General features: G+C 43.2%; 1 protein-coding gene across 1 annotated transcript in view; it reads right to left on the bottom strand.

Annotated features, from left to right (window-relative positions):
- Nucleotides 1-26,068, bottom strand: part of LOC148529166 (uncharacterized) — a 60,978-nt gene that overhangs the window by 33,332 nt on the left and 1,578 nt on the right. Inside the window, exon 2 of the mRNA XM_088468897.1 lies at nucleotides 10,380-10,523. The gene's annotated coding sequence lies outside the window, so the exon portion shown is untranslated. The remainder of the gene's footprint in view (nucleotides 1-10,379; nucleotides 10,524-26,068) is intronic.

The following is a 26,068-nucleotide window of genomic DNA, read 5'->3' as shown; positions in this document are numbered from 1 at the left end:
GCCGCCTGATCTGCATTCAATGTTTCTGGTTATGTGCGTGAGTGGCAGATGTGTAATGCTTTTAGTGGATGTCGCTAAGCACTGGACGGCGAGTGAGTCATTAACATATTTTCGCAGCTGCATTTTGTGCAAGATCGAAGCTGCGATTGCGTTAGCGTAAATCTCTGAATCAGGCCCACAGACTGCGGTACTACTTCAGTTACTGCCTAGTCTGTCCTGTAGTGTCTCTCCTCCTATGGTATATGCTGTTCCTGCACCTTCCATTTTCCTCATCTTTCTCACTCTGTGCTACCTTAGGGGTCTGCGACTTGCGAGTTCTCTGTAAGTTCTTGACAGCAAAGTTCTGTCATCTCACAGGCTGTGTTTGAAAAATGACAGTTGGGAGCTGATTGGCTGGCACCTTATCACTTTTCACTCTGTCTCCTAACACTACTTAGTAAATAGACCCCCAAATTTGAAAAGTGTGTACTGAATGTAGATGTGCTGATTATTGTCACCTACCTGCCATTTTAGAACTGATGCAATGCAATATTTATATATAGCTTTCTCCTGGCTCCCTGCAGACTAGCACCTAACATGTTGGCAGGTCCCCATTTCAAAATATCTTGGTGTTTATTTACTAAACACCGTGTTTGAAATCCACTGGTTTTTAACAGTTTTGGCAGTAAAGATCTCCCCTATCCTCTCTTTCTCCTGCCCTGAACAAGCTGCCTCCCTATACAATGCCTCCCTTACTTCTGCTCTTGACTTTGTTGCTCCAGCAATCACTACTCACCCTTGCAGATCCACACCTCAACCATGACATTCTAAATGTACCAGATACCTGCAAAAGTGTTCACGAACCACCGAGCGACAGGGGAGAAGATCACACTCTAAGGCAGATTTTCTCCATTTCAAATTTATGCTCTCATCCTACAGTGCTGCCCTTTCCCTCTCTAAACAGTCATATTTCAAGAACCTCATCTCCACTCAATCCTCAAATCCCCAGCGTCTCTTCACCACCTTCAACTCCCTCCTCTGCCCCCTTCTCGCTCTCTGCCCTTGACTTTGCTACCTACTTTACATCTATAATTGATTCCATACATCAGGACATCATATCCAACCAGTCCCCCAGCTCTCCACCTCCTCTCCCGTATCACCCCTCTCCATCCATTTTACCGGCTCTGACATCCTTCTCCTCTGTATCTGGAGAGGAAGTCATGGCCCTCATCAGGTCCTCCCGCCCTTCCACCTCCCCCCTTGACCTTATCCCCTCCCGCCTCCTCTGCTATCTCTCTCCTTCTGCCTGCTCCCATCTTGCCCACCTCCTTAATCTCTCCCCCTCGTCAGACACTTTTCCTTCTGCATTTAAGCAAGCCCTTGTCTCCCCCATTCTTAAAAAACGTACCTTTGATCCTAACATTCTCTCTAACTACCGACCCATCTCTCTCCTCCCTTTTGCCTCCAAACTCCTTGACCATATTGTTTACAACCGCCTTACCACCTTTCTTTCCTCTCACTCCCTCCTTGACCCTTTTCAGTCTGGCTTCCGTTCTCTCCACTCCACTGAAACTGCCCTCATGAAAGTCAGCAATGACCTCCTTGCTGCCAAATCCAAGGGCCACTACTCTCTGCTCATTCTCCTTGACCTCTCTGCTGCTTTTGATACTGTGGACCACCCTCTCCTGCTGCAAAACCTTCACTCCTTGGTCTACGTGACACTGCCCTCTCCTGGCTGTCCTACTACCTCTCTGGCCAATCCTTCTGTTTCCTCTCATGACTCCTCTTCCCCCCTGCAGCCTCTTACAGTAGGTGTTCCCCAAGGCTCTGTTCTTGGACCTCTCCTATTTTCCCTCGATACATCCTCTCTAGGTGAACTCATCAGCTCTTTCGACCTCCATTATCATCTCTATGCTGATGATACTCAGATCTACCTTTCCTCCCCTGATCTCTCCCCCTTGCTACTGACTCGTATCTCCAACTGTCTCACTGCTATCACTTCCTGGATGTCCCAGCGATTTCTTAAACCTAACATGTCCAAGACTGAGCTGATCGTCTTCCCACCCTCCCACATAACTTCACTTCCCACTATTTCTTTATCAATTGATGGCACAGCTATCTTATCTAGCCCCATAGTGCGCTGTCTTGGAGTTATCCTGGACTCATCCCTCTCCTTCAAACCACATATCCAGAACCTCTTGCAGTCCTGTCATTTCCATCTCAAAAATATATTCAAGATCAGACTCAATCTCACCCAGGATGCTACTAAAACTCTCACTCGCTGGTCATCTCCAGATTGGACTACTGTAACCTCCTCCTATCTGGCCTCCCCAAATCCTATCTCTCTCCTCTCCAGTCTGTCCTCAATGTTGCTGCTCGGCTCATCTTTCTCTCCAAATGCTCTACATCTGCCTTCCCTCTCCTACAAGCCCTCCACTGGCTCCCCTTCCCTTTCAGAACCCAATTCAACGTTCTCACACTCGCTTACAAAGACCTCACTTGTTCCTCTCCCATTTACATCTCTGATCTCATCTTCCTTCACTCTCCTGTCCGCCCTGTTTGTTCAACTAATGCATGCCACCTTTCATGCCAACTGATTACTCCTGCCTCCAAGATTTTGCCCGTGGTGCTCTCCTCCTTTGGAACTCTCTCCCTCTCCCCATCAGACTCTCCAGCTCTATACAATCATTCAAATGGGCTCTCAAGATCCACTACTTCATTAAAGCCTTCCAGCTCTCATCCTAACTTGCTACTACACGTTCCTTCCTCCCAGTCTACCCCATCTGTGTCACACCTGTTTGTCTGCCTCTCCCATTTAGAATGTAAGCTCTTACGAGCAGGGCCCTCTACCCTCTTCTTTCTACTTTATTTCATCTATGTTCTTACTCCCCACTAGGACACCTAATACTTGGTTGTTTATGCTCTGCTGCTTATGTGGGTGTTATGGTCTCTAATGTAGCAATGTATATTATCCATGTCCTTGTCCTGCATTGTATTGTATTGTACTGTAAGTCACTGGCAGTGGCGGTTCTAGGGGTGGGCTAACAGGGCAGTCGCCCGGGGCGCCGGCCCCTAGAGGGCGCCACTGAGTCCCCAGAAGGTAAAAAAATAAAATTCCCATAATAATAAAAAAAAAACAGCGCTGGTCCCCCCCGCGTTGCCAGGCACCAGCTGATATTTGTTATCAGTGGGCACCCGGCTCCCTCCCTGCAGAGGCAGCCGAAGCTCACTCCAGAGCTCCGGCTCCCGCATAGAGCACTATGGGAGGGACGTCATGATGTCTCTCCCATAGATCCGTGGTGGAGCCGTGGTCGGACCGGACGGAAGCGGATGCAGGAGCGGGGCCTAAGGTAAGTATTGTGTTTGTATTTTTTATTTTTCAGAAGGGAGGCATGGGGACATTACTACTGGGGGCATGTCTATAAGGGGGCATTACTACTGGGGGCATGTCTATAAGGGGGCATTACTACTGGGGGCATTACTACTGGGGACATGTCTATAGGGGGGCATTACTACTGGGAGCATGTTTATAAGGGGCATTACTACTGGGGGCATGTCTATAAGGGGCATTACTACAAGGGGCATGTCTATAAGGGGCATTACTACTGAGGGCATGTCTATAGGTGGCATTACTGCTGGGGGCATGTCTATAGGGGGGCATTTTCTACTGGGGGCATGTCTATAAGGGGGCATTACTACTGGGAGCATGTCTATAAGGGGGCATTAACACTGGGGACATGTCTAAGGGGGCATTCCTACTGGGGGCACTACTATAGGGGGCACTAATGGGGGCATTCCAACTTTGGGAACTACTATAGGGGGCATTATTACTGGGGCACTGCTAATGTGGGCACTACTATACGGGGCACTACTACTGTGGGCATTGTATTAGGGGCACTACTACTCAGTACTGTGGGCCTTGTGTATAAGGGGCACTAATTTGGGCATTGTGTAAAAGGGGCACCACTGTGTGTCATAACATGCATAAGGGACTAATGTGTGACGTAATTTGAATTGGGGATACTGTATTATAAAGGGAATTACTGCATGTGGCATAATGTGTTAATACAGGGCATTACTGCATGTGGCATAATGTGTTATAAAAGCCATTACTGAATGTGGCATAATGTGTTATAATTTATAAAAGCCATTACTGCATGTGGCATAATGTGTTATACAGGGCATTAATGCATGTGGCATAATGTGTTATACAGGGCATTACTGCATGTGGCATAATGTGTTATAAAGGCCATTACTGCGTGTGGCATAATGTGTTATCACGGGCATTACTGCGTGTGGCATAATGTGTTTATAAGGGGCATTACTGCATGTGGCATAATGTATTTATAAAGGGCATTACTGTGTAAGGTGCATTACTGCACATCGCAATTATTCGCCACGAGGGGAGAGCTTGGGGGAAGCCCAGCACCTTCATAAGTGCTGGGTACGCCCCACAGTGTGATGAATTGGGGATGTTCAGCAAGGACACGCCCCCTTTCCGGAAACGCGTGTGCTTTCAGCGCGTGCAGAGGTACGTCATCTACAAAAAGTTGTTTTTTGGGGGGAGGGGGGGGCGCAACTGTGAACTTTCGCCCTGAGCTCCACAATGTCTAGAACCGGCCCTGGTCACTGGTCACCTACAGTACCAGCCAAAAGTTTGGACACACCTTCTCATTCAATGGTTTTTGTTTCTTTTATTACTGAAGACATCAAAACTATAAAAGAACACACATGGAATTATGTTGTAAACAAAATAGTGTTAAACAAATCAAAATATGTTTTATATTTTAGATTCCTCAAAGTAGCCCCCTATTGCTTGGATGACAGCTTTGCACACTATTGGCATTCTCTCAATCAGCTTCATGAGGTAGTCTCCTGGAATGGTTTTCCAACAGTCTTGAAGGAGTTCCCAGAAGTGCTGAGCATTTGTTGGCTGCTTTTCCTTCACTCTGAGGTCCAACTCATCCCAAACCAGCTCAATTGGGTCGGGTGATTTGTGGAGGCCAGGTCATCTGATGCAGCACTCCATCACTTTCCTTCTTGACCAAGTAGTCCTTACATAGCCTGGAGGTGTGTTTGAGGTCATTGTCTTGTTGACAAACAAATGATGGTCCCAGTGAGCGCAAACCAGATGGGATGACATGGCGCTGCAGAATGCTGTGGTAGCCATGCTGGTTAAGTGTGCCTTGAATTTTGAATAAATCACCAACAGTGTCACCAGCAAAGCACCCCCACACCATCACACCTCCTCCTCCATGCTTCACAGTGGGAACCACACATGCAGAAACCATCCGCTCACCTTCTCTGCATCTCACAAAGACACGGTGCTTGGAACCAAAAATCTCAAATTTGGACTCATCAGACCAAAGTACAGATTTCCACTGGTCTAATGTCCATTCCTTGTGTTTCTTGGCCCAAACAATTCTCTTCTTCTTGTTGTTCACCCTCAGTAGTGGCTTCTTCGCAGCAATACGACCATGAAGGCATGATTTACGCAGTCTCCTCTGAACACTTGATGTTGAGATTTGTCCACTACTTGAACTCTGTGAAGACTTTATGTGGTCTCTAATCTGAGGTGCTGTTAAGTAGTGGTTTCTGAAGCTGGTAACTCTAATGAACTTATCCTCTGTAACAGAGGTAACTCTTGGTCTTCCTTTCCTGGGGCGGTCCTCATGAGAGCCAGTTTCATAATAGCGTTTGATGGTTTTTGCAAATGCACTTGAGGATACATTCAAAGTTCTTGAAATTTTCTGTATCGACTGACCTTCATGTCTTAAAGTAATGATGGACTGTCGGTTCTCATTACTGAGTTGAGTGGTTGGTGCCATAATATGGATTACAACAGTAGTCAAATAGTGGTGTCCACTGTGTACTAACCCTACCTCTGCACAATACAACTGATGGTCTCAAACACATTAAGAAGGTAAGTAATTCCACAGATTGACTCTTGACAAGGCACACCTGTTAATTCAAAACCATTCCAGGAGACTACCTCATGAAGCTGATTGAGAGAATGCCAAGAGTGTGCAAGGCTGTCATCAAAGCAAAAGGGGGCTACTTTGAGGAATCTAAAATATAAAACATTTTGATTTGTTTAACACTTTTTTGTTTACAACATAATTCCATGTGTTCTTTCATAGTTTTGATGTCTTCAGTATTAATCTACTATGTTGAAAATAATTTAAATAAACAAAAAACATTGAATGAGAAGGTGTGTCCAAACTTTTGACTGGTACTGTATTTGTTTATGTACTTTGTAAGGCGCTGTGGAAAACTTGTGGCGCCATATAAATAAATAATAATAATTATAAATAATAATAAAGTTTAAATTGGCAATAATATTAAATACAAACCACACATAGCTTTGTATGTAATATTATTGCTGATTTAAATCCCCCAAAATTGGCAGGTTTAAAATAATCATCCTAGCCTTTCTTGTCTGCTCCGCCATAATCGCATATAGCGGGGGCCTATAGGGAAGGCTGGACCATCATCTTACTCTACTATTAGTATCTGCATGAGGTATATACTGATTGGTCAGCTTATTATTAGTTATAATTTTCAGTTTTGTGTTTATTATACTTGCTCTGTAAATTTCTTAAAATGAATTTCATAGCAGCACTTTGAGCACTATATCTACAATCAAGGTAAAGATCAGATCATTGACCTTAATCTTAGGACAAATGCTAATCTTTATCTAAATTATTATATATTTCTTTTTTACATTTGCATATAATAAGGGTTATTCCATGTAAATACTAAAACTAAACATTTTTTAAAAGAAGCAGTGTAATAATTGTGTGTGTACTGGCAGTTTTGTCTGTGGATGTAGAGAAAGACATTTAATCCAGTGTTTTGTATCCTTCATGGTACCTAGCAGGCAAAGATAGCACTACACAATAGACATACCAGTAGCCCATGGTGTGTCTGTCTGCTGTCAGTACATGTGAGGATATGCTCAGGTGAACTTGGGCATTGAATTCTTTGAAGTTATCAATCACCTATCATCCTGTGAACATCCTTTCTCATGAAGGTAATGGTCTAGAGCGAAGTACACCCACAGATGTTTCCATTGGGTGCAGTACTCACTGTTGTTGGCATGCATCAGCGCAAGCTTCTCAGCACTGTGGTAATAAAGCTATTGTTTGCCCTTATAATCTGAATATACCTATATATAATAGGATGCACAAAGGAAGGTCATTTTATTATATATGCTTGTACTCTCATGAGGCCGTTCATGCATGGATGATTACAGTAGTTGGGGCATTGCTAATGAATGGCATTGTGTGCATTCAGGTGATCACATTGACTGCAATTCATCCATCCTTGTTTTCACAAAGGGCTATTATGTAAGAGCAGCACATTTCATATTGGAGATTATACACCACATTGCAAGCTCTCATGGGCAGGCGCCATCTTTCTTTCTTATGTGACTCTGTGCAGGTATATTATATGTTGATGAGTGGTAATAATATTCATAATTATATACAATTAATAATGAAGGACTCTCTTTAGGTAGTAGATTGAAATAAACATATTTTTATTTTATGGGCTTTATGTTGAGATAAATTCCCATAAGCTACTTTCAGGCAATTAGTGCAACCATGGAAATAAATGTCCCCAAACCAGCTAGATGGACTGAGCATATAAAACAATTGTTTACTTTATACAAGGTCTGTTATAGTTATGTTGCTCTAAAACAAAGATACTCATTTTCGTATGGTCACATACCTGAAAGTTTGGGCCCATCGGGTTCTTTGTGATACTTGTGGTGCAGAATGTGTCCATGTCATAGAGATTGGGCAACATTATTTTATTTATTTATATTATATTTTACGTTTTTACTTTACTATTTTGAGTGACCAGATCTGTGCTGAGTAGACCGGATCCATACCTTCCCTAAATCTCTTTAGTAATAGATAACTTGTACTATTTATCTAATTCTAGGTGACATGCTTTTTATCATCATATCTTTGTTATCTATGATCTCATAACATCAAGATATGTGGAAGACTTGAAAGTGCTTCCTCTGTCCTGGCATGGCCTGTGGCTGGAGGAAGTTCTTGCTGTGTTCTGCAGCAACCCCAGTGTGGAAGATCTGCTTCTGCAATAAGGGCCTGATTCAGAGATTGATGCAGTAGCACAGTACTGTGCTAAAATAAGCAAAAGCTGCAGGTTGTGTCTCAAGTAAAAAAAAGTCCAGTGTTGACTCCTCTGATCCTATGCTGTATCTGTAGACGCAGCCATTGGAACAACTGCATGACCATTGAACATCTGAGTAGTCCTCAGAGTTACTGAGGATGTCTTGAAAAATTATGCTGCCGGGGCACTGTAAGCGACATTGCAGCCCCAGATCTGCACATGCACAGTGCGGCAGACAGGTGCTGGAAAGTAAATTAAAAGCTGGAATCACAGGCTGCCAATGACAACTTAGTTCCATAATTAGCAGAATTGGGCCCTGAACTGCCTCAATTTTGCCTCTCCAATTACAGAATGACATTGCAGGCTTTAATGAATTGCTATCCATCATTTTATTATGGTGAGTGGTAGGAAATAGTTAAGAGGAGAACATTCTCTATTTATACTATGGGTTTGTTTATGTTTGTAATATATCCTGTCTATTCACATATGTTGCCGTTGTTGAATAAACCACACAAACACTATATTCAACATTGATTTGTTCGCTCATGTTCTTCCATTAATGTCTATGAATTTTATTTAGTTTTACCATGGGAGAACAAGCAGTGGAAGCTTTCAATTATATTATGGGCCAAAATTTAGAATGAACATGTGTAGATGTGGAGGATATCTATATACCCGTTTGACACTAAAATCTCTGGTTTAAAACGGGATTTGGAACACGGTTCCAACACGGGACAGACCTGGGAAATACCCCGTTCACATTGCGCCTCCAACCTGGGTTATTTTTGAGCCGGCCCATTTACACTGTACATGGTTGCGGTGTTACATTTTGTGCCGGTGCTTGGAGATGACATCATCTACAAGCGCCGATGAGCCAGTTGTTCCTATGTTGTAAACGGGACCCGGGTTATTGTTTTACACTGCCCCGTAACCCTGGTCCTTCCCGTATCCAACCTTGCTCGCTACTTGAGTTGGATTGCCAAGTCACTGGGCTGGGGATTTTTTTCAGGGACTCATTTACACTGAGCTGTGATCTGGGTTGACATGGCAATAACCCGGGTTATTTGACCAGTGTAAAAGGGGTATTAGATGCAAATGTGCAATTAAAAATGTTTTTTATGATTTTATGATTAGCGGTAAGTAATCTTTAGAATCTGTCATGTATGCAATTTAAAAAATCTTAGCGTTGTCACTTTAAGTGGGTGCGTTTCTTATAGGGGGTATCCACTTAGCAATTTAGCCAAGCGATTGCACGATAACGACATCGTTATCGTGCAATCGCTTGCAAATCACGCATGCATCGTGCATGCATCAGGCATGTTTTGGTCAGAAGCGACCAGCGATGTGCGTGCCCGCTGGTCACTTCTGACATCCGACATCGCCCGTACATGCAGGTCAACCTGACGATCTCGTCAGGTTCAGCATGTGTGGGGATGAGGGATGTGCTGGGACTGAACAAGTGAACGTTCAGTCTAGGCACATCACTAGCTATACAAACGATAGCACTATTGCAATGTCATAATCGTGCTGTTGTTTGTATATCTACAAGTGGATACCCCCCTTTAGACAGAAAATAAAGTACTTGGGAATAAATCAGTACATCTTACAACAATGTTTTTATCAGGAAATTACCAATGTGGTATAAAGATATTTTCTTTGAGCTACTGCTAGTTTAATTTCTCTTTACTCTACCATGTATTAATTACATGCACTTAATGATATATGTTCCCTGTTCCTCTCATGTCCTTTTCCCTGGTCTTCCGAGAACTAAATTCCTGCTCAGGAAAGACAGTGGCAATGATAACAAGCCAAGTTCGGGAAGCTGCAGTCTACACGTCCGCATTGTCATTTTGTCTGTCATATGTTCTAAAAGACAATAACATTTTTTTTCTTATCTCACATATATTTTGGCATCAAATTTCCGAATGGAGCCAGATTTCCCATTTCATTTAAAACTTGTTATCACTGTGAAAAGAAAACGAAACCTGAAAGTATATGTACAAGTACAGTTTCCAGTTAGGGTATGTACAAGTACAGTTTCCAGTTAGGGTATGTACAAGTACAGTTTCCAGTTAGGGGCTTTCTTGGATTATCTGCAACATGGCATTGTAGCAAACTTTGATAAATAAATCAGGATAACTATATTGTAATGGTAAGTGCCCTTGCTGACTCTTGTATGCATAAGGAGTTTTGTTGTAACCAAATGCCCTATCAGAGATATTCTCAGCAACACATCCTCCTATCTTCTCCTTACTTACCAATCACATAACCACTGTTCTCCCTAAGCTCACACAGCAGTAGAAGTGTAAATGATCCCCGAGAATCGGGCTGCTAGAGCAGAGTGTCACTCCAAATCTGGCTTCCACTATATGGCACAGTGCTTCTGCCATGAGACAGGCTGCCTGGGAAATAACAAAACAGGGATTGATATCAAAAGGGGGCCATGGACTATTGACACTGTAAGCATGTAACCATTGCATGTTTACCATTTGATCTACAGTACAATACAATGCAATACAATTGTGTAGTGCTATCTTTGCCTGCTAGGTACCATGAAGGATACAAAACACTGGATTAAATGTCTTTCTCTACATCCACAGACAAAACTGCCAGTACACACACAATTATTACACTGCTTCTTTTTTTAAATGTTTAGTATTTACATGGAACAACATAGAAAAATACCCTTTATTATATGCAAATGTAAAAAAGAAATATATAATAATTTAGATAAAGATTAGCATTTGTCCTAAGATTAAGGATAATGATCGGATCTTTACCTTGATTGTAGTGCTGAAAGTGCTGCTATGAAATTAATTTTAAGACATTTACAATGCAAGTATAATAAACACAAAACTCAAAATTATAACTAATAATAAGTTGACCAATCAGTATATACCTCATGCAGATACTAAAAGTAGAGTAAGATGATGGTCCAAGCTTCCCTAGGCTAGGATGATTATTTTAAAACTGTCAATTTTGGTGGATTTAAATCAGCAATAATATTACATACAAAGCCATGTGTGGTTTGTATTTAATATTATTGCCATTTTAAATTTTATTATTATTTATTATTATTATTATTATTATTATTATTATTATTATTATTTATTTATATGGCGCCACAAGTTTTCCACAGTGCCTTACAAAGTACATAAACAAATAGGTGACCAGTGACTTACAGTACAATACAATACAATGCAGGGCAAGCACATGGATAACATACATTGCTACATTAGCAACCATAACACCCACATAAGCAGCAGAGCATAAACAACCAAGTGTAAGGTGCCCTAGTAGGGAGTAAGAAGTAGATGAGTAAAGTAGGGAGAGGCACAAGAGGGTAGAGGGCCCTGCTCTTAAGAGCTTACATTCTAAAAGGGAAGGGCAGACAAACAGGTGTGACACAGATGGGGTAGACGGGGAGGAAGGAGCATACAGCAGCAAGTTAGGATGAGAGCTGGAAGGCTTTGATGAAGTAGTGGGTCTTGAGAGCCCGTTTGAATGATTGAAGAGAGGTGGAGTGTCTGATGGGGAGAGGGAGATAGTTCCAAAGGAGCAGAACTGCAAAATCTTGGAGGCGAGAGTGAGAGGAAGTAATCAGTTGGCATGAAAGGCGGTGTGCATTAGTTGAACGAAGAGGGCGGACAAGAGAGTGAAGGGAGATTAGACCAGAGATATAAATGGGAGAAGATTGGGAGAGGGCTTTGTAAGCGAGGGTGAGAACCTTGAATTGGGTTCTGAAAGGGAAGGGGAGCCAGCGGAGGGATTGTAGGAGAAAGGAGGCACATGTAGAGCATTTGGAGAGAAAGATGAGCCGAGCAGCAGCATTGAGGACAGACTGTAGAGCAGAGAGATGGGATTTGGGGAGGCCACATAGGAGGAGGTTACAGTAGTCCAATCTTGAGATGACCAGTGAGTTTATGAGGGTTTTAGTAGCATCCTGGGTGAGATAGGGTCTGATCTTGGAAATTTTTTTGAGATAAAAACAACAGGACTGTGAGAGGTTCTGGATATGTGGTTTGAAGGAGAGGGATGAGTCCAGGATAACTCCAAGACAGCGCACTTTGGGCTTAGATGAGATAGTTGTGCCATCAATAGATAAAGAAATAGTGGGAAGTGAGGTTATGGTGGAGGGTGGGAAGACGATCAGCTCTGTCTTAGACATACTAAGTTTAAGAAATCGCTGGGACATCCAGGAAGAGATAGCAGAGAGACAGTTAGAGATATGAGTCAGTAGAGAGAGGGAGAGATCAGGGGAGGAAAGGTAGGTCAGAGTATCATCAGCATAGAGATGATAATTGAGGTCAAAAGAGCTGATGAGTTCATCTAGAGAGGATGTATAGAAGGAGAATAGGAGAGGTCCAAGAACATGACCTTGGGGAACACCTACTGGAAAAGGCTGTGGGGGGGAAGAGGAGTCATGAGAGGAAACAGAGGACCTATACCGAGGACCTTTCCTTCCTGTATGTGTACATGTTAAGGCCCTATTGCTGAGATGGGCTCTGGTCTGATCTCTTTTCCTGACTGGTATAAAAGGTCGCAGACTCTCTGATGACAATTACTGAGATACCACCATTTGCTATTTAATCTGTCTATGTTAGTAGTCTCTGACAGGGATAAATGTAGTTGTGACTTGTATTTGGGCACAGCTGTACGAATAACTCTCCTGCACTACTCTGGACAGACTTTTGGGAGGGTACTTACGTTTTTTCCCCCCTCCCACTTAAAATACCCGTTCTCCCTGCTGTTCTGGTTATACTCTGTCAGCACACAGCAGTTCCTTGGTATTGCTAGTATTCCTTTTGGAAACAGCCGCCCTCACATCATTGCTCTGCTCTCCAAATCCGTTACCGCAGGTCTCACCAACTTTTCCTTCCCCTCTCACTACCCTTACCCCCTGACACCAGTCATGTGACAAGCACCTGACCTCTTCAGCAGCTGCATAGGCTGTTGGGAATTGCGGTCTGCACATTGTCACATGTAGTACATCACATAGCGAGGTATTAGACATTTTATAGGGAAAAACCTGTAGAAAACATATCTGTAAGTGATATTATCTGTCTTTAATATTTTGTAACAGTTTGTGCTTCAATATTAATAGCCCCTATATAATATATATGTAACACAATTACCACTCTAATGCTCACATGTTATTGTTGAAGTACTGTATGTACATTCATCCCATTATATGACTTTAAAGAACAACTGACTCATCTGTAGATAACATTTCTTCCTTATCAGTACTTCATGTTCAAGTGTATCATAAATGTAAGAGGATGTCCTGGAATATTTTACAAGTGTATTTACCACTCTCATTTATGGCCAATAATCACCCTGATTATATATGTTGTACAGTAGCTAATTTTGAGCCTCTCTTCATTGCTTTGTATCATTGCTTTAGAGATAAAAATGTAATGCTTAAAGGATTGTATTTCTATCACTGGTGTCACACAAGATAATTTTGTTGCATTAAAATGAATAGGTTTTGGATAGAGGGTGTCACACAGTACAATACCTGCATTGGCAAGCTGCAAACAGTGTTTAGGCAAGCCAGCAAAACAGCTCCTAACGCAAAGAAAGTGTACAATAAATGTCCACATTATTTCTCCTGCACCCATCACCTTAGTGATTAAATAGCTGCTGAAAATTCTTGGAGGAGGAGGGGGTTTATGGAAAGTGTAATCCTGGCTGGGTTAGGGGTAGTGTAGGGGTGCAGGGTTAGCGGCAATAGTGTAGGGCAGTGTAGTGTAATGTGTGCGGGTAGGGGGTGCAGAGTTTTGGACAATGCTGCAGAAGGTGAGTAATTAAGGACTAATTGAGCTAATTGAAAAATGCCATTTGCTTAATTAGTCATTAGGGGGTGTCCAAAGAGGTCCCGAGCAGGTGCAGAAATTTTTTCCTTAAAATATGGATTTTAGGAAAAATTGGATTTGCTCTGAAGGGGCTCAAAAAAAAAATTGAGCACTCAAATAAAAAACGTGTACCATATTGAATACCAAAAATCTTGCACCTGCGGGGAAAACCCTGCAGATGTGAGATTTTTGGTAAACTCGTACCTAATTGGATATTCCCCTAAGGCAGGTCTGGCCCTCTGAGCTTTTTTATGCAAGTCTCATCTGGCTAGCAGGATGCCTAGAATGGCACCCTGCAGCCAGAATCTATGCAGCAGTGCCGCCTGGAGCGTCCTTAGCTGCCCTTACAGATCCCCAGAGCATCCTCAGGATGCTCCAGGCATTGCTGTAATCACCGGCGATTGTGGCCTGGCCCCCCTTGTTACATCACGAATGCTATATATATATCAAAATGGCCCTCGGCAGAAAAAAGGTTCCCCACCCCTGCCCTAAGGGGTAGATGTACTAAGGCTTGGAGAGAGATAAACTGCCAACCAATCAGCTCCTACAGTAACTGTCATTTTGTAAACACAGCCTGTAAACTAATAATTAGGAGCTGATTGGTTGGTACTTTATCCACTTTATCTCTCTCCAAGGCTTAGTGAATATAACCCATTATCTCTCTCCAAGGTTTAATACATTTATAGGCCCCCATACATCTGCGACGGATCGCCACCATGTAGCGATCCTGCAACCCGGCATCGCAGGGTCGGTGAAATCCAACATGTTGGATTTCACAGACATGCCGATCACGATCAAAAAATGATCGTGATTGGCACATTTTTGAAATGTAACATGTAAAATTTCACCGATCCTGCGACGGATCGCTGGAACATCGAAGGCCGCTGGTCGGTGTTTCTGACTGGCGCATCAGCGTTTCCGATCCAATCGCAAACATCGGCCCTCATTCAGAGCCGTACGCTCTGAGCAGAGCGCACGCTCTGAATGAGGGCCGGCCTCCATGAAAATGGAGCGTCCTTCTGGACGCTCGTATAGCTGTGGGTCACCACCCACAGGCTATACGAGCGTGCATTTTGATGGCCGCGATGGTCGAGACCATCGCGACCATCGAAATTGCGAGCCGGAGCCTGCGGTTGAGGTTTTCAACCGCAAGCTCCGGAGTGATTTTGGCTCTATCAGAGCCAAAATCACTCCCACTGACATCACTAGTGATGTCAGTGGGCCGGCTTTTGACGGGAGGCGTTCCCGTGGGAACGCCCCCGTCAGGGAGGCACGCCCCCGGCACGCCTACCAAAGGGGGCGTGCTGTCAATCAACATTGACAGCACGCCCCCTTTGATCGGACACAACGAGCGAAGGACTTTCCTTCGCTCGTCGTGTCTGGCGCATGCGCACGACGGAGCTCCCTCCATGCTCAGTCCAGAACATCGACCCACTTGCGAGCGGGCAGCCGCTCGCGAGTGGGTCTGAATCAGGCCCATCGTGGCCATCCATCACAGATGTATGGGGACCTTAACCCTATGTACTAGGGTAGATATGAAGGAAGCAGTGGAATTTTATGTGTGGCAAAATGCAGAACGAGTCAAGTTTTAATTGGATGATGGTTGGACTTTGTCAATGAGGTAAGAGCTGTTCCTCACTGCTGCCAGATATGTGCAGTGATTAGTTGGACTATGTGCCAGATGGGGATAAAATAAGTTTTGGATTTAACGAATAATGCATTTAAATAAGAGTATAAGGTTATAGCATTGGTTTGATGATGTTTCAGTATTTCCTACTTCAAACCTAGAATATGTCATAAGTTTCAGAAATTAGAAGTTTTCCAATAGTCTTGAGTCATTTTCCCCATTTTAGTGCAAATATGATGCAATTTAAGCACAATGTGCATAAATAACCAATATTTTTAAATAATTTAGTAAATAGTAAAAAATATTTGACAATTGATATCGGGGCCTGATTCAGACCCGCTCGCAAGCGCTATGCACTCACGAGCGGGTCGATGTTTGGCCATTGTGCATGCGTATGCCAGAGCCGGCTCCGACGTACGCATGCGCGAGACCCGGCTAGCGACGGGCGCTCCGTTGCTGCGGGGCTCGCACCAAAGCGGGGCAGCTGACGATTTTGGTTGACAGCTTGCCCCGTTTTGGAGGCGGGCAGGGGGGGGGGGGTGGCTGGCCAAACGGAGAGGCGTTCTGGAACAAGTGCCTGCCGTTTGGGGGCGGCCCCACTGACATCACGAGTGATGTCAGTGGGTGAGCTTCCAGCTCTAATAGAGCCGAAAGCTCACTGGGGCTTGCGGAAATGAGACCCTGGGGCTTGCGGAAATGAGTCTTGTCGCAAGCCCCGATGGTCGCGATGGTCGAGACCATCGCGACCATCACCTGGCCGCTCGCAATAGCTGTGGGTGGTCACCAAAGCTAAGCGAGCGGCCAGGAGGCCACAAAAAAAAAAAACGCCCTGATGCAGAGCGTCCGGCTCTGAATCAGGCCCACAGTGCAGACCGAATGACCCCATCATTTCACGAGTTATATGAAAAATAACACTGGGTCTAACAAATATATTGATGGAAAAGTAAAAGAATGAGGGGGTGGTCATTCCAAATAGCCATAGGCTTACTCAGAACTGCAATAATTGAATGATCTGCAACTGATGCTGCATCTTTGTATTCAGATGCCTGGACTTACAAAGCTGCAGGCATACGCGCATGCATGGGGGGTTTCCGAGTACCTAGAAACCCCCCCTGCCCATTACTTAATCTACCCCACTGCAAGGAGGCTCCATTTGCCGGGTGCCCGCTGAGATTCTGTTACCAGCGTGTGCCCGGCTCCTTCCCCGGAGCAGCTGCCGGAGGCTGGAGCTCACTCATGAGCTCCGGCTCCCGCTGTGAGCACTATGCGAGGGACGTCATGATGTCTCTCCCTTAGATCCGAGAAGCGGTCGGACCGGACGGCAGCGGACGCAGGAGCGGGGCTTAAGGTAAGTATTTTGTTTGTATTTTATTTGTATTTTTTTTTAGAGGCATTACTACCGGAGGCATTACTAATGGGGGCACTACTAGAGGGGGCATTACCAATGGGGGCATTACTACTGGGGGCACTACTAATGGGGGCATTACCATTCAGGGCACTACTAATGGAGGCATTACTACGGGGGGCACAACTATTGGCGGCACTACTACAGAGTGCATTACTACAGAGTGCATTACTACTGCGGGCGTCACTACTGGGGGCACTACTATTAGGTTCATTACTAATTGGTGCATTACCACTGGGGGCATTACTACTGAGGGCACAACTACTGGGGGCACAACTGCAATGGGCACTATACTACAGGGGGCACTACTAATGGGGGCATTGCATATGGGTACTGCATAAGGAGCACCACTACTGGGGGCACCACTACCGGGGCATTGTGTAAGTGGCACTACTGCTGTGGGCGTTGTATAGGGGGCACTACTGCTGTGGGCATTGCATAAGAGGCACTACTACTGTGGGCATTGTGTAAGGGGCACTACTACCGTGGGCATTGTGTATAAGGGGCACTACTGTGTGTCATAACATGAATAAGGGACTACTGTGTGGTGTAAATTGCACTGGCATATAACTAGACAAGCATAGAGCTTAAGACCAACAAGCGCTCACAATCAATGTACTAAATGTCGTTGTATGAATTTAGTACATTGATTGTGAGCGCTTGTTGGTCTTAAGCTCTATGCTTGTCTAGTTATATGTTGATTTTGGGGTTGAGTGGTGACCCGACCATTTAGCTGCTCCTATCCATATTTCCCAGCTCTGATGATTAGAGCGCACATACCCTTATCTTTTTATAAATTGCACTGGCAGTTTAAATGTTCTTCATACATACTGTTACACATTGTGCATTAGCAAGTTTTATGCCCAGATGCCTTGTTATTTATATTATTTATTGTTATTTATATTAAAACATTTGAAGTACACAATAAAGTGTATGTTGCAGGCTTATTCTTGTTAGACTTTTTTGTCATAGGTTCTGTAAAGAATTATTTGGAAACCCCCCTTTCAAAATCCTGCGTTTGCCAATGGCAGGTTAGCATCTCAATACAAATCCCGGCGGCTGCGACGTTTGAATATTTTTGCACAACAGCAGCTGCATTCACAGATGCAGCAGCAGCAGCATTACAATTCTGACCCCAAAATGACCCCAATTGACACCTAATTTACATTATTCTAATGTTGCATATATAAAAAAAATGAAAATATATAAACCGGCACAGGGATATTTATACCTGGTGAAGAGTTCAAACATGAATATAGGAAAAGCATAAAGCTGACATCCATATAGTATTTCATACAAGCAAATGTTTTGCTAATAAGCAGCCATATGTTTTACACAAGGCAGCTGTCCTGTGCTGTATCAGTTATCAGAGAAGGATCCTGATAGGATTATATACTGTGATTCCAAACATGCTCTGCATTTACAATTTTAATATAAATTTTCCAGTTTATTCTTCTTCTTTTTTTTTATTTATTTCCTGTGAATTAATCATGAAGATTATTATGCAGCATTACAGTACATATTTATTCAGGAGCTTAATGAATATGCCCCTTAGATGAAAAAAAAATCATGATATAATTATTATTATTTTTTTTTTTATTATTGTCCATAGCAGTGGAGTGACTTGGCTTCAGCTCTTGCATGCCCCCTCCATCCTCTACTTGGTGCACTGTTGGCAGAGTCCCCTCGTATGCCTAAACTAATTGATGAGAAGCTCACAGTATTGTCACCATATAGAAATACCTCCCAACAGCCCCTCTCCAGGAGGGACACAATGCTCTGTTCCTGGACTTCCCTGGTAATTTATGATAGGGATGAGCGGGTTCGGTTCCCTGAGAACCGAACCCACCCGAACTTAGGGGATTCAAGTCAGATCTAAGTCGACTCGGATTTTTCCCCCTGACTCGGATCTGAAAACGAGGCAAAACGTCATCATCCCGCTGTCGGATTCTAGCAGCTGCTTCCTCCGTGAACAAGACTCTGGCGAAACGTGCGTCGGCGGGAGGCGGGAGGGTGTCTGCGCTGGCGCCACGCAGGACACCCCATCCACTAGTCAGTATTCCTTGCTGTTTATGTTTGCTGTTGCTCCCTCTAGGTGACCCGCATCCCATGTGTCTTGACATGGTGAGTCGCTGTGCTGCGATCGCTCCGTTTAGGTATGGGGGATGTTAGTGCACACCATAGGTGGAGTATTTATTGGTAACTACTTGGACTATACATATACCAACTGGTATTATGTCTTTGTACAGTTTAAAGTGTGACATTACTCGGGTAGTGGGTTAGGATTGGGACACTGCTCCACATATGATTTCACCACCTTCTACAGGGTGTAGGTGTGTCACACTGTTTACACGCACATATTTATACTGGAATAATGATATTCTCTCGATTTTTCTGCTGTAATTGATGCAATATTGGTTTAGGACGTTGGCTACACTATTTAGTCAGGGCACCCAATCACTGGGAAACTGCCCTATTTAAGGCATTTTCTTTTCACATTTGGCATTTCATGTGGCATCATTATTTATTTTATTACTTGATTGTCCTCATGAAGGTCAAACGTTGTTACTAACCAAGTCCTCAATTAGAAGGCAGTAAATGCTATTCCATTGTAGTATTGTATGTGTGAATATTATATGATTAACATCTACATATGATGAAATGTTTGTACCTTTTTTATGAGTCCAAGTGTACTAAAAACAGATAATTATGTGTATCTGAATGTCAGTATTTTCTCGGTATCGACTACCCTTATTTATAGATTATCAGTCCGGGTGTATAATCAACAACAAGGCTTGTCATTTTTGTACCCATACCTCCAATATATTCTGCTTGTGTAAGGCCTTGTTATTAAAGGATGCAATATACCAATTCATTATCCTTTTAACTACTCGAGACCATACTATACTAGCTAATACAGGACGAGACCTTTTTATGTTATTTTGTTTAAACAACTGAGGTTATGTTCCAATAGTATTCAACTATGATAGGTTACTCACCTTTTTAACTATCTACTCTATTAACTGATGACAATCTCATTTAGAGTAACTCTCTCATTAAGGGTCCTATGCACAATGTAAGACCCTTAACAGCAGAAGCGAAATAGTGAGTAACGTTGCGGTTACGCTGTTGTTTCCAGGGGTAACATTGCCACCAGATGATCTCTCACCCCTCATTGATGGCCTCTGCTAAGTGAGGGGAAGTAGAATTATAGGTGGATTAATCTTGACCCTGACCGTCCTGATACTTCATCTTCTTTAGGTAGTATGTTATACATACTGGTGTGATTCCATAAATATCATTGTAGTATTATGTTTATTATGTTGCTTTAAATGTTCGCCGCTTGTTCGATGAACAATATTTTTGAAGTTTATGATACGCTTTCTATTTTTCCACCCATTGTATTAAATGTCGATTAGAGGGGTCATTTATGAGACAGGATGCTTTACTAAATTAGCATATACCTTCAGACCTCCCTACTGACCTAATTTTCTGGGTGCTTTCATGTTAAATGTTGTTGGTCTAATCTTTCGTCCTTGTCATAGATATATTAGTTTGTATTATTAAAGGTTATGTTTTAATTAATTCATATTTCATAAGAGTGCTCAATAAATAGAGTTTCTTTTCTTCTTTTTCTTTCAACCTAGTTTTTACTCTAGTGAGCACCTCCACTACCCGATATGTTATATTTTCAGTTTGAATAGGGAACAGTGGTTATATGTCTGATTAGTCATACCTACACTACTACTGGTCAGTGCGTCGATTCTCCCTTTCCCCTTTTCCTTTCACTTGTTGTCCATAGGGGTTGGCTGTTCTGCTGTGTTGTCCAGGGGGTGCTCTGTCCATAAGGGGTGCTCTTCACCCCCAGTGTGAAAAAAAACAAAAAAAACATTTTTTTCTGTGCGTGTTAGCCACACTTGTCAACAACGTAGGTGTGCTGTGCTGCTGTCTGTCAAGGGGCTACTGCCTCTTTCAGGGGTGCTCTTCACCCCCAGTGTGAGAAAAAAACAAAAAACAATTTTTTCTGTGTGTGTTAGCCAAACTTGTCAGCAATGAAGGTGCGCAGGGGTGCTGTGCTGCTGTCTGTCATGGGGCTGCTGCCTCTTTCAGGGGTGCTCTTTACCCCCAGTGTGAAAAAACAAAACAAAACTATTTTTTCTATGCATGTTAGCTACACTTGTCAACAACGTAGGCGTGCAAGGGTGCTGTGCTGCTGTTTGTCAAGGGGCTGCTGCCTCTTTCAGGGGTGCTCTTCACCCCCAGTGTGAAAAAGCAAACAAACAAGTTTTTCTGTGTGTGATTGTGTGCGTTAGCCCCAACTTAGTTGCGCTATAATTGCTTGATGACACTGCTGTAAGACCGCAGTGAGTATGGAGGACAGTCACATGACCGGAGAGCAGGATCCACATACCAATCTTGTAGCTGCCGGTAGCAGTCATGATGACGATGCAAGGCCGTCAATGTCATCTATGAAGGCCGATGTGCCAGGGCTTAAGTCAGGCCAAAACGTCAGGCTAAAAAATTAAACTTTTACGCTGTTAAAGCAAAAAAAATATAAATCTAAGTCAGCTTTCGATAAACAAAAAATTGGCAATATGCCATTCACTACACGAAGTGACAAGAAAAGGATTAGGCCTTGGCCTTTATTTATGACTGGTGGTTCTAGTTGTGATGAATTAAGCCCTTCAGCTTGTAGAAGAGGTACAAAAAAAATGTAAATTGTCTCCCAAAACTCACAGATCCCCGAGGAAAGTCCAAGTGTGTCCGCAGTTGCCATGTGTGAGCCTGACCTTTCTAATACTGTACTTGAAGAGGATCATACTTACACCATTTGTGTGCCCTCTGCAAATGTGGGGATGAGCAGCACAAGTCAACATGTACAAATCGAAGATGCTTCTGTGGAATTGCACCAGGAGGATGAGGAGGATATTTATGTAACTTATTAATGTCCTCCGAAATGCCATTGTGCCCACTGTCCACTTAACCACAGATATGTGGATAAGTGGGACAGGGCAAACTAAAGATTACGACTGTGACAGCCCACTGGGTAGGTGTATTGCCTCCAACAGTGCAAACAGCAGCAGCATCTAACAAATACCAGCTCATTCAGAGGCAGGCTACTCTGCGTATCACCAGTTTCACTAAGAGGCATACCGCTGAGAACCTCTTAGAAACACTCAGGGAAATCATTGCAAAATGATTACCCCACTTGGACTCTCTTCGGGATTTGCGATTTCTGTCAATGCCAACAATATTGTGCGAGCACTACATGTGGGTGAATTCGAACACATCCCATGTTTTGCTGACACAATGAATTTGGTGGTGCAACATTTTTAAAAAAATGACAGGTGCGTGCAGAAGATGCTCTCAGTGGCCCGAAAGATTTCTGGACATTTTCGACATTGAGCAACTGCGTGTCAAAGATTGCAGCACCAGCAAGAACTGTTGAATTTGCCCTGCCATCAGCTGAAGCAAGAGGTAGTAACTAGGTGGAATTCTACCCTCTATATGCTTCAGCAGATGGATGAGCAGAAAAAAGCCATCCAAGGCTACACTACGGCCTATGACATAGGGAGAGGAGCGGGAATTCACCTTAGTCAAATGCAGTGGAGAATAATTTCTGTGTTGTGCAAGGTTCTCAAACCCTTTGAACTTGCCACATGTGAAGTTAGTTCAGACACTGCCAGCTTGAGGCAGGTCATTCCCCTAATCAGACTTTTGCAAAAGCATCTGGAGAAACTGAAGGAGGAACTGAAGCGGAGTGATTCCACTAAGTATGTGGGACTTGTAGATCAAGCCCTTCATTCGCTTTGACAGGATCCAAGGGTCATCAATCTCTTGAAATCAGATCACTATATTTTGGCGACCATACTTGATCCTAGGATTAAGTCATACCTTGTGTCTTTCTTTCTGACAGACATAAATCTGAAAAGATGCAAAGAGCTGGTGGTGAAAAAATTATCAACTCAAGCAGAACATGACATAGCTGCATCTCCTCCTTCATTTTCTACAGCTGCCAGGAAAAAACTAAATTTTCCTAAGAAACCCACTGCTGGTAGTGATGCAGATCAGTCAGCAAAACCTAATGACATCTGGTTGGGTCTGAAAGAACTGGCTACAATAAGTGTCATGTCTACCGTGACTTTGTCTGATATGGTCACCATTCAGAGAATGATGGATGATTATTTTAGGGATAGCATCCATATAGGCATGTCATTCAGTCCCTTTCACTACTGGGAGGAAAAGAGGCAATTTGGAGTCCCTTACACAAACTGGCTTTGCTGTACTTAAGATGCCCACCATCCAGTGTGTACTCTGAAAGAGTTTTCAGCGCAGCCGGGAACCTTGTCAGTGATTGTCGTAGGAGGTTACTTCCCTAAAATTTGGAAAAGATGATGTTCATCAAAATGAATTACAAATTCCACGAGGAAGACCTTTACCAGCACTTAAGTCCAAAAAATACAGAAGCGTCTGTAATGGTGGATTCCAGTGGGGACGAATTCATATTGTGTGAAGAAGAGGAGGATGCCCACACTGATGGGGATGACGATGACGACATCTAATCTAATGTATTGTAAAGCCAGTTTGTGTATGGGATCATTCCCACCAATGTCCGCTGCGCATTGGCAGTTTGTTTTGTGGTGGGTCCAAACAAACAATCATTTCAGTCACAAGTGGCAGTACCTGTCGCTGAAGTGATTGGTTTGTTAAACTGTGAATGTCCTGTTTCATATATGCAACATAAGGGTGGGTTGGATGGCCCAAGGACAAATCCAACTTGCACCTTTTTACTTTCCTTTATGTGCTTTGGGGCATTGCTGCCTGACATTTTTAATGTCAAGGTTTATGAATGTCCAGAAATTGTAATGGCCATAGACAGCATCCCTGCATGCCCCTTTAATTTTTTTTAAAGAAAATTCTGAACCAACTGCTGCTTGTTGTGTCGACCCGGCGGCACAAGTCGCACAACAGTGACATTCAGCCAAGGGTTCTCAGCCCTCAAAGCTGCTACACCTCCCAAAGGCCACATCCTGCTTCACAGCCCAAAGACCACCTATCGTCACTCCTCACCAGCCCTCAAGGCTGTAACGGCCGCAACTTTCCAAGAGTTCCAGCCCTCAAGGCTGTTGCAGGACTGGTTCCTTCCTAATCATAGCTCTGCATTCCACTACTACTCAGCCCGGATGCTGCATCAACAATTAACTATCAACTATCAATTCTTCAGCCAGTGGCAGCACCAATTATCAAGTATCAACTCTTCTTACTTCAGCCAGTGACTGTGTCAACTATCAACTATCAATTCTTACTTCAGCCAGTGGCTGCACCAATTATCACGTATAAACTCTTCTTAGTTCAGCCAGTGGCTGCACCAATTATCAAGTATCAACTCTTCTTACTTCAGCCAGTGTCTGCGTCAATTATCAATTCTTCTGCCAGTGGCTGCACTAATTATCAAGTATCAACTCTTCTTACTTCAGCCAGTGGCTGCACCAACTATCAACTATCAATTCTTCATTCCTCAAGGGGTACCAAAGCCATCATCTTTGCACAGTCCTCAACTCTATTTATCACTCAGTTTTGAGGCAGCTAGCTGGATGCAACCTTTTGGCCTTTAAGTAGATTAAAAAAAAATCAATATTGTGAGCTGTGAGGTGGTCAAAATTGACCGGAAATGAGTGGAAATAAATGTTATTGAGGTTAATGATACTGTAGGAACAAAAACTGGCCAATTGTATGTGATTTTAGCTGTTTTTATGATTTTTAAAGAAAAAATCCAGATCCAAAACCAAAACCGAAAAACAACACACTTAGCGATATTGTACACGATTTGCCTGATTCTGACGCATCGTGATGACAAATCGTGTAAATATGCCCGATCATGATTCCGCAGGTCGTACATTGCATCTTCAGATCTGCCGTGCTGTAGGGCAGATCTGACAATCTCAGTCACGATGCACTGGAATAATTAGGAGGCACGATAGATCTTTTGTCACATTGGACAGTTTTTAACACAAAATCATGCCCACGACTGCCGGGGAGCTGCTGGGGAGAGTTCAAGGGGAAATCGGACACAATGTCGGATCGTGAGCACATCGCCAAGTGTGTAGGCACCTTAACAGTGTCCCTGCCTAGTGGAAGTCTGAATATTTTAGAGGTATATGTAACTCGAATTGCAGGGAAGTTAGAAACAGAAAATAATAATACACTGCTTAAATCCCATTTTAGCAAACATGTAGTGAGGAAATCTATTTCTCCAGTGTCAGTTTATTAGTATGTTGGCTGCGAATGAATAGCAACCTGGAAGAAATTAAGGTGGAATTCCACTCCTTCCATATAAGGATTATGTGCTTGCGCCTATCAGACCTCAGGAGGGAACACTGCATGCGCTTCTGGCAGTAGAAACTATGGGACTGTAGTCTCTCTAGTCCAGTGGTTCTCAAAGTTGGCCCTCAGAACCCCAACACAGGTCACATTTTCATTTCACCCAGCAGGAGCACATGTGTATTCATTACTCACTGACACATTTTGAAAGATCCACAGGTGGAGCCAATTATTTCACTTGTGATTCTGTGAGGAGGCCTGGAAAACATGCACTGTTTGGGGTCCTGAGGATCGAGTTTGAGAACCTGTTCTTTAGTCTAAACTAGCAAATGTGTGAAAATTGGTGTTCCTGCAGTTGGATTCTAGAAAAGTGATCATAGATTATTGCCGCTTAAGACAAAAGGGTACACAATCTGATAATACCAGGCTACATCTTGATTAGTCCTCACCCCTTTATTGTGGATTAAATAGGAGTATTATATTCACATTGTCATCTTAGTGATTGATTATTAAAGGGTTAACATCATTAAAATATGATATTTATTTTAACACAAAACAATGCATATTTTTGGCAAAATATATTTGCTCTTCCTCCAAAGGATTTGTAAATTGAAATAAGTATCTTACATATTTAGCCTGCATATGTCACTGTTTAAATGACTCCCTTCAGAGAGTATTTAGCCAATGGCTAGATTTGATCCTTGTACTGCAGTGGAAACCATTACACATGAAGGCTAT

This window comes from Taudactylus pleione, unplaced genomic scaffold (genome assembly GCF_031769625.1).
Source record: "Taudactylus pleione unplaced genomic scaffold, aTauple2 ptg000086l, whole genome shotgun sequence".
Classification (NCBI taxonomy): domain Eukaryota; kingdom Metazoa; phylum Chordata; class Amphibia; order Anura; family Myobatrachidae; genus Taudactylus; species Taudactylus pleione.
The sequence above is the reverse complement of the archived record's forward strand: the minus strand, read 5'-3'. Positions and strand labels throughout refer to the sequence as shown.